Source organism: Schistocerca nitens, chromosome 1, assembly GCF_023898315.1.
Source record: "Schistocerca nitens isolate TAMUIC-IGC-003100 chromosome 1, iqSchNite1.1, whole genome shotgun sequence".
Classification (NCBI taxonomy): Eukaryota; Metazoa; Arthropoda; class Insecta; order Orthoptera; family Acrididae; genus Schistocerca; species Schistocerca nitens.
Window position 1 is genome coordinate 1,069,321,256 of NC_064614.1, and position 15,647 is coordinate 1,069,336,902.

Below are 15,647 nucleotides of genomic sequence, written 5' to 3' on the forward strand. Positions count from 1 at the left end.
GCTGAGAAATCAGTACCCACAACAACCACCTCCGGCCGTAATAACGGACTTGATACGCCTGGGCATTGAGTCAGAGCTTGGATGGCGTGTACAGGTACAGCTGCACATGCAGCTTCAACACGATACCACAGTTCATCAAGAGTAGTGACTGCCGTATTGTGACCCAGTTGCTCGGCCACCATTGACCAGACGTTTTGAATTGGTGAGAGATCGGGAGAATGTGCTAGCCAGGGCAGCAACCGAACATTTTCTGTATCCAGAAAGGCCCGTACAGGACCTGCAACATGCGGTCGTGCATTATCCAGCTGAAATGTAGGGTTTCGCAGGGATCGAATGAAGGGTAGAGCCACTGGTCGTAACACATCTGAAATGTAACGTCCACTGTTCAAAGTGCCGTCAATGCGAACAAGAGGTGACCGAGACGTGTAACCAATGGCACCCCATACCATCATGCAGGGTGATACGCCAGTATGGCGTTGACGAATACACTCTCCCAATGTACGTTCACCGTGATGTCGCCAAAGACGGATGCGACCATCATGATGCCGTAAACAGAAACTGGATTCATCCGAAAAAATGACATTTTGCCATTCGTGCGCCCAGGTTCGTCGTTGAGTACACCATCGCAGGCGCTCCTGTCTGTGATGCAACATCAAGGGTAACCGCAGCCATGGTCTCCGAGCTGATAGTCCATGCTGCTGCAAACACTGTCGAACTGTTCGTGCAGATGGTTATTGTCTTGCAAACGTCTCCATCTATTGACTCAGGGATCGAGACGTGGCTGCACGATCCGTTACAGCCATGCGGATAAGATGCCGTCATCTCGACTGCTAGTGATACGAGGCCGTTGGGATCGAGCACGGCGTTCCGTATTACCCTCCTGAACCCAACGATTCCATATTCTGGTAACAGTCATTGGATCTCGACAAACGCGAGCAGCAATGTCGCGATACGATAAACCGTAATCGCGATAGGCTACAATCCGACCTTTATCAAAGTCGGAAACGTGATGGTACGCATTTTTCCTCCTTACACCAGGCAACGCCGGTCAACTGCTGTTTGTGTATGAGAAATCGGTTGGAAACTTTCCTCATGTCAGCACGTTGTAGGTGTCACCACCGGCGCCAGCCTTCTGTGAATGCTCTGGAAAGCTAATCATTTGCATCTCACAGCATCTTCTTCGTGTCGGTTAAATTTCGCGTCTGTAGCACGTCATCGTCGTGGTTAGACCACTTGCTCGCGAAAGGCAAAGGTCCCGAGTTCGAGTCTCGGTCCGGCACACAGTTGTAATCCGCCAGGAAGTTTCCACATCCCTGTCAGTAACTTCCATAACCTCACCGACTCTCTTCTGCACATCTCGCCCTGCAGAAGGTGGTTATCCAGGCTATTGACAGGTAGTCAAATGGCTCTGAGCACTATGCGACTTAACTTCTGAGGTCATCAGTCGCCTAGAACTTAGAACTAATTAAACCTAACTAACCTAAGGACATCACACACATCCATGCCCGAGGCAGGATTCGAACCTGCGACCGTAGCGGTCACGCGGTTCCAGACTGAAGCGCCTTTAACCGCACGGCCACACCGGCCGGCGACAGGTAGTCAGATTAATACGACTGGACAATGTTTCTTATGCAGGAATGGTCCAAAGAACAAAGTACAACCTTACACAGAATTAGCCCCCCGCCCCATCCCCACCCCCACCCCCTCTTCAACAGAAACGGTTACCACTTACAAGTCTGAGGAGCATTTGAGAAACTTAGTTTCGCACCAACGGTGGGATATGAAAACAGTCAAGCTGGGGACATATCATTGCAATTTTGGTATTCTTCAGGAGCCGCCACTTTATGTACGTCTATATGTCTACATCTACATATTTACGGAAGCAACTGTGTAGTGCATGGCGAAGAGTTCTTCGTACCAACGTCAGGGACTTTGTATCCTATTCTATTCGCTTATGGAATAATAACTATCTATATGTTTCCGATTGCACCATCGTGTCCCTAATCTTATTCTCACGCTTTCCACGCTTGGAATGTGATGAGAACGCTGCAGTTCTTCAATTATCATGCTTCGATTTCCGACTCTCTAAATTTAACCACTGTGTTTTAGCCAGAGTCGTGTCACCTCTCATCGCAGGTTTCCATATTTACTGAGAATTTCTGGTATCTTTGCAGATGAATTGCGACAACACGTTGCGATTGTATCAACGCGTCTCTGATGTCTCCTGTCATCCCCACTTGAAAGGAAATCGAAACGCTTTGACATTACACTAGAATGGATTGATCTAAGGTCATTACGTTATACTGTAGTTTCCCAGTCACCATACAACAAATGTTTGATTCATCCATCGACATTTAAAAAGGCCACTTTTTTTCAAAATTTAACACTGACTTCATAACAGGAAAGTATCGGCTCCCTCTCATACTACAAAATATTTCTATGAGCATAGGTTAGCTGCAGCTCTGGAACGTTTTATCGTGATAGATACTTGTCTGCCTAGTGGTTTTTAGAGTACATCATTCAACTATTGCATTAAAGAACATTGAGAAATGCGTCAGCTTCAATTCAAAGATGATATAAAGCCTGAGTACCCGCTTTAGGTAAGTTTGAAGTATACCCCGCAGATAAGACATTTCCTATACAGCTCCTATTTGCAGTGAGTGACTAGTGAAAAGAACAACTTGATTTAGTCGTTATCTCGAATAAGGTAACATTAATTACATATACAGGGTATTAAGCTGCCCCTATGTCCGGGTTTTAAACAACCCACAACGTCTTCAAATGCCACACGCAAGATTTTCATACTCTCTTTCTCGCTGTGCGCAAACTGTTCGTCCTACCGATGAAATGAACAGGTTATTTTTGTAACGTATTTAATGTAGTTAAATTTGGCACTGGGCTGTGTCTTCGCTAGACGTCGAAGCTTTCGAATTATTCAAAAGCGACCTTCAAATGCGTTTTTCTTGAATAATTCTAAAACCTTAATCGCCAGCGTAAACGTATCCCAGCACAAAATTTAACTTCATTAAATTTCCAACAAAACGGTGCTGTTCATTCCTTTCCGTAGGACTAATAGTTTGCATGTAGCGAGCGAGAGAAAGTAAACATCTTGTGTGTGATCTATCGCCGGCCGCGGTGGTCTAGCGGTTCTAGGCGCTCAGTCAGGAATCGCGCGACCGCTACGGTCGCAGGTTCGAATCCTGCCTCGGCATTGATGTGTGTGATGTCCTTAGGTTAGTTAGGTTTAAGTAGTTCTAAGTTCTAGGGGACTTATGAGCACAGATGTTGAGTCCCATAGTGCTCAGAGCCATTTGAACCATTTTTTTGTGATCAATCAAGGTGTTTGGGGTGCTTAAAACCTAATGGCAGAGGGAGCTGAATCAGCCTGTATGAATCAGTATCGTCTGTATCGTTGAAAACAAGTGTCTTGAGATCATTTTTAAATGACAGTTGGCTATTTGATGAAAGTTTGTGATGTGCTGAAGTACAGCAGCAACACTTCACACTGAAGTTAAAGTTCACAGAATGTACGAGAGTGCATGAATTGGTTGAACATCAATGAAACTAAAAAGGGAGTTACAGAAATTTCTATAGGGGGTTACAGAACTTTTCATTTTATTAATAATGGTGATAAGGGGCGTTCATAAACCCGAGATTTTCTTCGAAGAGAGGTACCTTCTCTTGAGTTTAACAACGTATTTTATATTACGTTATTGTCAGCCGAAACAAAGGAACACAACAAAAATCATAAAGTGCAATCTTACACGACCAATCAAAGGAGCTGCCTGAATTTGGTCTGTTGTACCGAGCCTAAGAATACTGACAATGAGAGAAAATCACGAAAAATAATATGGTTCTACTAGCGATTGAGTGAGGTCTTCACCTTCTCCCCCCTGCCCCCAGCAAAAAATCTCTTAGTGAAAGGACAGTGTAAACAGATGTGTTTCTTTCAAGAAAATAATTTAAAATTCGGTGTTATATAGGGTCGGAACTGAAACTTATTTAAGGCTACTTACAAGCCGCCATTCTCTTTCAAAATCTTAAAAATGCTTCATAATCCCTGGTCTCGCCTCCCCCCCCCCTCCCCTTTACAGACATTCATATGGGCGCCCTTGACTACTACAGAATCCGAATCGTCCGAAACTTTGTAACCCTATCCGTTCGCAGATCAAACTATGCGAAATAATGTCATTGAAGCTATCTACACAGATACAACAGCTAGAGACGCCTTTTCGTATCACTATAACAGTGAACCATATCGATAAACCCATTCATTTAACGTAACTTCAGATTCCAACAACGTTTCGTTTGAGGCAGGGTAAATTAAGCTAGTACAAATAATCTTCATTAAACACATTACATAAGATAGAATTAAACTACCTCCAATAAACAAGGCTCAGTGTCAAAGTCAGGGAGAAGAGGACGTGGAGAGAGGGGGGCGATGACGTAGAATGGGGGAAGGAGGAGATGGAAAGAGAGGAGTGGGAGGAGATGGAGAGAGAGGGAGGGAGGTTTGATAAGGAGATCAGGACATACGACTAAATCCGATACTTCTTTAGCAGCTACGAAGCATTTCGAGTTCTCTAGTGGAGCATAAAATAGAGAGTGTTATGAATGTAAGAGTAATCTAAATTTCGTGACAAAACTTTCGTGGAGAAACGTTGGAAGTCGATTTGAATGTTAACATATCACTAAGGAGATACGAGGGCTGTTCGTTTGTGAACGTTCTATCGATCGCTAAATGGAATCCGGAATGAAACTCCGGTAAAGCTTTGCATTCAGGTGTGTTGTTCAGTGTCTCAAGTATGATAGTGGATCGCGTCACTTTACTCTGTTCAGTTCCGAGCGCACAGTTATCACGTACAAGTGCCTGGAAGATATTGTCTCCCGTCAAGTATGAGGACCTGGTGACAGATTTCGCTTGTCATGCAGCTCACATAACACAGCTGCCATGCATTTCCTCCTTAATGACAATTCTCATCCGCACACTGCAGGGGCAGTGATGGCTCTCCTGCAGCGTTTTCGATGGGAAGTGTTTGATCACGCACATTACAGCTCGTAATTGGCTCCCCCTGAGTTTCATCTCTGCTCACATGAACCACTGGCTATGTAGACAGCATTTTGGCACCGACAACTGCCTGCAGAGCAGCATAGAGAATTGGCAGGAAGCCCAGGCGGCTGCATTCTCTGACGACGATATTGGATAGCTGATACAACGCTACTACAAATATCGAAGTCAGAGCGGCGACTATATAGAGAAATAATTGGAACACGTAGCTAATTGTTAGAAATAAAACATTTTTAAGATTCACTGTATTTTCCGTTTCGCTACATAGTTTCTCGGACGTTTCACTTTTATAAACGATATGTGCCATACAATATCCTTTTGAATGGGCTGTAGTTCAGTAACTTCTGCTACATGTAAACTGTGTGGATCAGTTTGGAAGTATAGCAAAATGGCTGAGTACAGATTTCATATCTGTAGTAAAGTAATCTGATTTTCGTGAAAGAATTTCGACACCGAGGAAGCAGTCCTGCAAAGCTGTTGCACAACTGCCTGGGGTTGACAGACTGAGGTTTCTGTTTTTGCTATTGCACTTTATAAAAAGAATTTCCGGGTTAACCTCTCAAACACCCTCGTCAGTCGCCATAATTTAAGTCGAACTGTACATTTCTTGAGAATAACAAACATATAGCTAGTGACCTAATTTTTAATTCGTACATTCTTAGATGATGATCAACGAGACAAAATAGGTATGCTAAAAATGATTCAAATGGCTGTAAGCAATATGGGACTTAACATCTGAGGTCATCAGTCCCCTAGACTTAGAACTACTTAAACTTATCTAACCTAAGGACATCACACACATCCGTGACCGAGGCAGGATTCGAACCTGCGACCGTAGCAGCAGCGCGGTTCTGGACTGAAGGGCCTAGAACCGCTCGGCTGGCTGTGTATGCTAACAAGAGCAAAATGCAGATTATTTAAGCATATGCTTTTTTCCCCTTTACTGAACGTTTCATTTCCTTAGTAGAAGAAGAATGACGATGGAAGATATACAGTCATATGCCTAAAGGGGCAGCGGCACAGTACCAAGAAAAGGTGCATCGATAGCGATTTACGGCTTTGGTCACGTGCCAAACGATTTCTCTGTCTACGGGCGAGGGACCTTGCCAGATAAGGAGCCAATAATTCAGCTCCTTTTTTATGGGCATGTGCAGTTATCGTCGTGTTCATTCAAAATGAATCCTCTAACGTTACATTAGAAAAGTGGTTCAGACCTGCCTGGACGCTTATACGTACAGAGGCGAAAAGAGCAAAACATTGATATAGTCTGTCGGTTAACCGAAGAGCGAGCTAGCGAGTCCCCACTCTGCCTACCCTGCTACGTCACAGGGCGCTTCTACAGGCTGTTTCACAACGCAGTACAGTCCCTGCCGCAGCGCGCGCTTTAAATCTGTGGCGACGCCGCGTACAGGTACGTCCCGGCTGCGTTTATGTTTAGACAAACTCGTTAAGAGTATAACGAAAACAAAAGACGATAGCTTCTTTCGAAACACAACGTTATTGAGCAGATAGTATTAACATAAGAACGAAAGTCAGGATTGTTCTACAAAGATAGAACCGAATGCCTATTCATGTGATTGTATGTTCCTCTATTCGTAAGACGAACCGGATATAGTGCAATCAGTCTGTAGAATTTAAGGCTTGTTCTTACTTTGTGTTTCTACTAGGAGGTAGAAGTTTTCTTTGAAGGGCTGCATCGAAACTTAACAATTCTTGCAACACGAAGAGTGTATAAGCAGTAACAAGAAATTTATAATTTCGTGTGTTGTATTAGTTCGATTCGCACTGTCTTCGTAAACATGTCTGAAAAGTATTTCCAGGTAAATCCCATTTCACGCAATGTCTTATGTAAAACATCTTTCTGCCAAGGAAAATGTATTTTTTGTTTCACAGGAGTAAGTAATTTCCGTAATGTGGCCACTATTTTTTGGCTTATGTAAAAGTACTGCATTGTTTGTCGAATGCCCGATTTTGTGGAACTGTCTATAACGATGGGTTTCTTCCCTAAATTATTAGTTTTCCTTCGCGGCGATTCCAGTAAACCATCCGCCTTGTTTTCGCGTTCCTTCCTTATGCGTCCGATTGTGGTGAGGCTGACGTTTGCATAAACTGCAGCCCTTTGATTGGGACTGGTAATATTAGCCAACAGTTCTTTTCAGTTCTTTTTGTGTCGCCTCCTAAACACACGCTGTAATAACGTTAGAGACGATCTAACGCTCGTTACTCTGCAAATACCTTCTCTTCTTCGTATTCCGCACATTTTCTTGCAATGCAGGGCCATTATACATCACTTCCGGATACTGAAGTATATCAGTGAGTACACAAGGTCAACTGACTGACACTGGCAACTAAGATCCCACGAACAGAAACGACGGATATCACTGCCCGCCGAGCTACACCGCTAGACAGGTAACGGGCAACTGATTTTGGGTGGCCCTGTAGGCCGGTGGCAGAGTTCTTCCAGGAAAGGCCACTTCATCCACCGGAAGCGCCGCTCGATCTTGAGTTTACAGACAGACTATATGTACTGGAAAGTTCATGTCACGTAAGTGTTGTATTCCGAAGACTGTGCAGTTCGTGGGGTATTTAAAACAGTTAAGAAGATCAGTAAAAATAATACTTGGTTGTAAATGAAGCTGCTAAGGAACTATCGATCGCATATGCAGAAATCCAGGAAAGCGCAAGGGAATATAAATCGTAAAAAAAAAACTTGCAAAAGAGTAATTGAGTGATTTCTGTGATTTGAACTTCCCTGGTACAGATGAACTCGATCTATTAATTTTATAATTTACTCTATCCATTGTCACGAAGTAATTGTGGTCAACACATTCAGCGTCAACACATTCATTAGTTTGACTTGCTGAAACTGGATAACTATAATTTCATATCAGAGACTGCGCATGGTTACACTATCAGAAATAACAGGCGTTTCCTGCATGTGTATGATCCACAACAAATAATTTATTCTTGCATATTTTCTGTTCCTCAAAGTAAATAACCGGTCGAGGTGGCCCAGTTGTAAGATTTCAGTCTCGTATTCGGGAGGACGATGTTTCAATTTCTGTCTGGTCGTCCAGTTACGGGTTTCCGTGATATCCTTAAGTTGCGTAAAGCAAATGTCGGGATGGTTCATTCCAAATGACATCGCTGATGTCCTTACCAGTCGTTCCCAAATCGGAGATTGTCCTCCATCTCTAACGACTCGGTCATCGACGGAACGTGAACCTCCGTCCTTCACTGAATATACACTGCTGGCCACCGTAAATGCAACACCCTGAAGGAAGCATCCGAATCAAGTGAAATTTACACCATGGGTTTGCAGCGATGAGATATGCAACTGATTAGAATTTCAGCGCAGACGCACATCACGCGCGCCTGTGGCGCCACCTCATAGCGCCATTTAAGGCTTCGCGATTTCGACGAGTGTACGTTCGGCACGTGTGTTTACCTTGTGGTTGTTTCACAAGACGATCAGTTATGCCTCGTAGACAACAGCGAACATCTTTTGATCAAGTATCCGAGTTCGACAGAGGAAGGATAGTGGCTTACCGAGATTGTGGATTATCATACAGAGAAATCGCTAGTCATGTTGGACGAAACCAAACAACTGTAATGCGGATATGTGACCGTTGGATGCAGGAGGGTACGACGGACCGACGTGGTCGATCGCATTCACCTCGGTGCACCACTGCACGTGCTGATAGGCAAATTGTGCGCATGGCAGTGACGGATCGCTCAGTGACATCCCGAACCATAGCACAGCACATTGCGTCTGTAACGCATCATCCAGTGTCTGCGCGTACCATTCGACACTGTTTACAGCAGAGTGGTCTGCCTGCAAGATGTCCATTGCTTCGTCTACCATTGACGCAGAACCACAGACATCTCCGTCGCCAATGGTGTGATGACAGACGGATGTGGACGGCAGAATGGAATGACGTTGTCTTTACTGACGAGGCACGCTTCTGTCTGCAGCACCACGATGGTCGGATTCGAGTGTGGAGACACCGTGGAGAGAGGATGCTGGACAGCTGCATTATGCACCGCCACACTGGTCTTGCACTGGGTATTATGGTATGGGGCGGTATTGGATATTACTCTCGCACGCCTCTAGTACGCATTGCCGGTACTTTAAATAGCCGGCGCTACATATCCGAGGTGCTGGAGCCAGTTGTCCTACCTTACCTTCAGGGATCGGCCACAGCCATATTTCAACAGGATAATGCGCGACCACACATGGCACGCATTGTCCAAAGGTTCTTTGTCAATAACCAGATTGAATTGCTTCCCTGGCCGGCTCGCTCTCCGGATCTTTCACCGACAGAAAACATGTGGTCCATGGTTGCTCAACGAGTGACCCAGATTACATCCCCAGCTGCCACACCAGATGATCTTTGGCAACGTGTGGAAGCTGCTTGGGCTGCTGTACCCCAGGAACACATCCAACGTCTCTTTGACTCAATGCCGAGACGTGTGGCAGCGGTGATCTCCAACAATGGCGCCTACTCTGGCTACTGATTCTGGCAGGAACCACATGTCACAGACGTCTGTAAACGTAATCATTTGATACTTGGTCAACATGTTATCTACAAAATAAATCTTGTTGTGCTACCTCTTGTCTTTCTTGGTGTTGCATTTACGGTGGTCAGCAGTGTATGATGAGTCTTTTAAATAACCCGAAGTTACCTCACCTAAATATTCTGCTATAGACGAGTGTACGATAGTTATCTTTCCGTCGTCATGGAGGTGTTAACACGTGAAATGGAACGTGAAGACGCCAGTACCTCCTTCTGTCAGCGACAACTGGTTATCTGTCGTCATATAAGAGCCTGCACTACTGTTGGCGATATCACACAGAGGCACAGATACAAAATTAGGAACCACTCATTGCCACAAAAATAACATTCGCCGATCTTGCAGGAAACTCTCACTTCGTGCGTACAGTGAAACAAAATCCTGGTCGATCTATGTCTAAAGTGACACGTAAAGTTTTCAAGGTATTTATCAAGAAAATCAGTTCAAAGACATTTTGAGGAATGTTTCGTGTCTGGACTAAGATGCGCGGGTAGGAAGTAGCGATGTCAGTAGTAGCAAACTTCGGACCTCATAAAAATTCGTCTGATAGGATGATGGAAGAGAATTCTGAATCGACGTAAATTTACAAACGAAATGGTAAAATTAGTGCGTTATGCGTTACAAACGTAGAACTGAATACCAAAATTCTTGACAACGCACTGAAGTACTGTCAAGTCCCTGCAGTATATCTCGACTGACGTAGGGGAATTTACCTTTATTGACGATCTAATGACTAAAATTCTGGTTGTACTACGGGAATAGTGACGTAAGAATGCTTAAACGAAACTGCTCTTTAGGTCATGTTCAAATCGTTTGAAGATAATGGTCCAAACATTTTGTACACCTTTGGTTACTTCATAAATGCTTATGTTCTTGATGTCGCAGCTCCACAATCTTTCTATGTTAGTTGTAATAAAAATTTCGGGGAAATTCCGAACAAAAAAAAAGGCAGAGGACAGTTAGCAAAGAAAGAAGCTACAGAGAGATTTGAAGGAGTAACGGTTCATTATCAAAGCCTAATAGATAAAAAAATATGCAGTTACGTTTGAGAGAAGAAAGGGGTTCCAAACATAGCATTAGTGAGTATATGTTGCTGTTTATACTTCCTTGTAACAAGTCGGCTGAATATTAAAATGGAACGATTTTATGTTTTCTTTTATTTTTCGTATTCCTCTATTTTGTAAATGATATTTATAATGACATGTGTACAAGAACTATATATATATATCGTAAAACCATATGTCAGTATGTCTCTAAGGTATTTCATTTTGCAAAGCAAAAAATGAAATGTAAAATTTTTGCAGACTCTGCATATGCCCAGAGTTTTAGTAACGTAAAAGATATATATGCCATATTACAAAAAGAATGAATAATACAGGGTGATTCAAAAAGAATACCACAACTTTAGGAATTTAAAACTCTGCAACGACAAAAGGCAGAGCTAAGCACTATCTGTCAGCGAATTAAGGGAGCTATAAAGTTTCATTTAGTTGTACATTTGTTCGCTTGAGGCGCTGTTGACTAGGCGTCAGCGTCAGTTGATGCTAAAATGGCGACCGCTCAACAGAAAGCTAGCAGAGAGCTGCAAATTCCACAATCAACTGTATGGAGAGTCCTACGAAAAAGGTTAGTTATGAAACCTTATCGTCTGAAATTGGTTCAAGCACTATCTGCAGCTGATAAGATTAAAAGAATCGATTTCTGTGATTTTATCCTTGCTCAAATGGAAACAGATGAATCTTTCGTTTCAAAGATTGTGTTTAGTGATGAAGCAACTTTCCACACTAACGGGAAAGTCAACCGTCACAATGTCTGTATATGGGGCACTGAGAATCCGCGGGAAACAACTCAGTATGAACGTGACTCGCCTAAGGTGAACGTTTTCTGTGCCATTTCAGCCAATAAAGTTTTTGGTCCCTTTTTCTTCGAAGGTGCTACTGAACTGGACTACAGTATCTGGCGATGTTAGAGAATTGGCTGTTCCCTCAGCTCGAACAAGAAGCACAACAATTCATATTTCAGCAGGATGGAGCCACCACATTGGCACTTATCTGTCCGTAACTACCTGAACGTCAACTACCCGAGGCGATGGATCGGCCGCCAGGCAGCCCGTGACAGAGCACTTCATCACTGGCCTCCAAGAAGCCCTGATCTTACTCCCTGCGATTTTTTCTTATGGGGGTATGTTAAGGATATGGTGTTTCGGCCACCTCTCCCAGCCACCATTGGTGATTTGAAACGAGAAATAACAGCAGCTATCCAAACTGTTACGCCTGATATGCTACAGAGAGTGTGGAACGAGTTGGAGTATCGGGTTGATATTGCTCGAGTGTCTGGAGGGGGCCATATTGAACATCTCTGAACTTGTTTTTGAGTGAAAAAAAACCTTTTTAAATACTCTTTGTAATGATGTATAACAAAAGGTTATATTATGTTTCTTTCACTAAATACACATTTTTAAAGTTGTGGTGTTCTTTTTGAATCACCCTGTATTTAGAGGTTGCACACTTTGATGTTTTACGTAAATATAGGTAAAAAACATGATTTGTCAATGTTAATTACTTTGTCAGGAAACCGGAAGTGACAGACTTACAAAATTATCAAAACTAGACAATAAATTTAACAGGCAAAACATGTGCTATACTAATCAACCGCACACAATGGAATTGTTCACTTGATGACGACTTCTTTGTGAGGCTCGACAAACCTCAGCAATAACTGTTATTGTTGCTCGCTCCCTTACCGATTCGTTAAACTTTCTTATCAGAGTAATTCCTCTTTGTGCGGTATGATCGGCCTCCTTAAGAGCATTAATATGGCTTCTTAGTGAATCACAGCAGTGTTCTGTCACGTCGTGTATCCCAAAAAGTTCAAACAACGTCTTTGTTTTATTAGCAACGAAGTGGTTCATCTCTTTTCCTTCAACAACTTTCACTCTCTGAACGTTTCACTTCCTTTTCATTTGCAGGTTTGCTTTCTAAATTTTTAGTCGTATTTCCCTTAAGAGCCCGAGGAATACGTTCGTCCAAAAACTCTGCTCCCATGTTTTTTTAGACATACCGAACGTGTCTCTCAGCAACTGTGAGAGTACATTTTTGACGTCTGCATGTGGGTAAGTGCTGAGAAGCTGTAGCGTATCCAGGTAAATGGAAATGCCGTGTGGCTAGGACCTCCTTTCTGGTAGATTGGTGCAAGTCTTTCGAGTTGACACCATTTCGGTGACTTGGGTACCGATGGGGATGAAATGATGATGATAAGGACAACACAACACCCAGTCCCTGGGCGGAGAAAATCTCCGACCCAGGCGGGAATCGAACCCGGTCCGTTAGGTATGTTATTCCGTCGCACTGGCCACTCAGCTACCAGGGTCGGACATATCCAGGTCATTCTATGGAAAGCGTAGCCTCGTGCCAAAAGCGAGCATATATAACGCTGACAATATGTGCAGTCCTTTTCATGCCTTTCAATTCTCGTCGAGGAGACTTGAACTCTTTATTGAAGAGGACAATTTTAAGTGTATTTTGCCATCCACCTTGCTCGATGCAGAGACTCTGGGATCCTGACACTGGTGTCGTTTTTAGTCCAGCCTCCTAGGTACAGGAATGAGAGTTGTAATAATTCTGTGTAGTCTTGTCTTGGATGACATGCTTCTTTTAGGATATTTTGGATATAATTAACCATTTTCACTCGTTGTTCTTCTAGAGTGCCTTGAAAGGAACTTTCTTCATCTAGCATTGTCGTATACGACTCTTTAACAAGTGAAACCCACAGACTTTAGAACTTCCGAGAAATCTGGATGTCAGACCCCCTCGATGGTATGCCACACACAACATCCCACAAGCATTCCTTTCGGTATTAAGCCATGGATGTGATGCCATGAAGACAGTGACAGCATGTTTGACCGAATTCCCTTTCAATCCGGTACTTGCCACTTGGATAAATTCTACATTATATCAATGATATTGTCCCGTAGCCGAAATTAATCCCTTCCGCAAGTAACTACTTCAGCCATCCGCCCACCAGTGTCTTATAGAACAACAGGTCCTCCAGGCAAATGTTTAAGATCTTTGCCAGTCGCTAGAACAGCAACACTGTCTTCCAAATTTTGACACTCTCATGAGCAACTGAGACACACACCCCAATCCAAAACCAAACAAGGAGGAGGCTGAAAATACCGCTTCAGTTGTAAGGTTCATTTTATTTAGAACACGACCTATTCCAGGTTCTTTTATGCCCATCATCAGGTGTTATTACTTTGTGCTGTGATCCCGAGCGACACGATGGACGAATACAGAACGCAGTGTATCACGAAGTTATAACATCTGATGATGTATGTATAAAATTCCGAAACCGGTCGTCTTCTAAGTACAACTGAAGCTGTATTTCCAGCCTCTGCTATAATGCTCAGTTGCAGAAATTCGTCCGACAGGATAGTTTGCAAATAAGGAGGATTTTCGAACAGTGACTCGTTGTTATTTAACTTCTATTGATCTACCGAGCTCTGTGAACCGTAGCTGGAGTTGCGGAAATTTTTGAAGCATCATAGCCTAGACTTTCTACAGTTGCTATAAATTAAGTACTTACTTGTCCAGCAGAGAGACGTTCTTGGTGGCAAGTAGACGCGAGTGTCCGATGAAGAAGATGTTACCTAGTACTTAACGTACTTTTTTCGTTGCTCGAGGCGGAAGCTTGACCTCTTTGTCACTAGGCGCTGATGATGGAGATGAATCTTCCAGTATGTCTTCTTAACTTCAGCGATGTCAATTCTTATATGAATATTTATTTCCTTCTTTTGTACACTTATTTTCGGGGCGAAATCCCTGTCTACTCCAATCATTTATGAACTCGTACAATCTTCTCTTTGTGTCCTATGACATTCTATATTATCTTGTGATACGCTGGTCATGTCCATCATATTTTTTTAGGAAAATGTCAAATAACTCGACGAGATCAGCTATCCAAATCTACCGATCCCTGTTTCTACATTTATCTTTACCCAAATTTTCGTGTTCATTATACAGCTTCTGTATACCACCACAGATATTGTCTTAACAGGGATATTTGCTTTGCTCCACACACCATGTAGTGTAGTATTGGTAATTTTAGCAGCATTGAAAAGTGTTGTTTTGCTTTCTTGTATTGGTAAATAAAAAGTAAAAGTACTTGTCCCTTAGAAAGGAGCCGAGCTCCTAAGAACTTACCTCTAGGCATCTTTTCTGCCAGCCACATACGTCTTTCGGAACCCATTTGAAAGTTAAATTACCTGAAACAAATGAAAGAGCCACATGAAAAGCCCATTAGTGAAAAGCACGTCATTATTAGAAATTTCTCTAGTTTGAGATAAAAGCGATCAGTGTGTGCACCCCTAAATATTATCCAATCTTCTTCAAAGTTGGCATACATATCTTTTATGCCGCTGAGATTCGGGAGGTAAACAAAGTCATAATAAAATCACGTCTTTGGAAAACTGCTATGCCGCATATATTATAAAGAGACGATGATCATAGGGGGTCTGAAAATTAAAGGTATATACTGTAGGTATATCGCAAATAATAATTTAAAAACTTTTTATATCATATATATCCTACACTTTGTGTGGAAGAATTTACGAAATATGTAAGAGCATCTAGGTTGTTTATGGCTGAAGAACACAAAGGAAGGAGAAGTCTAGAGCGAGCCTTTATTCAACAGTGAATGCCATTTGGATGCTGATGATAATGAAGGAATTTCATAGAAAATACGCTAGAAGTATGGAAAAGAATGATATGTTGATCTGTACACTGGAGAAGAATACTTTTGCTCTTTGTATTATTTCTAATCTTGGAAACAAACCTATCAACCTCCTGACATATTTCGCATATTTCCACTCAGTAATGTTGCACAGAATAATTTTCCGGGGGAACTCATCACTTAGAAATAAAGTTTTGATTACACAAAAGCGAACAGTAAGAATAATATGCTCACTCACGGACACCATATATACCTCTTCAAGGAGTTAGACATC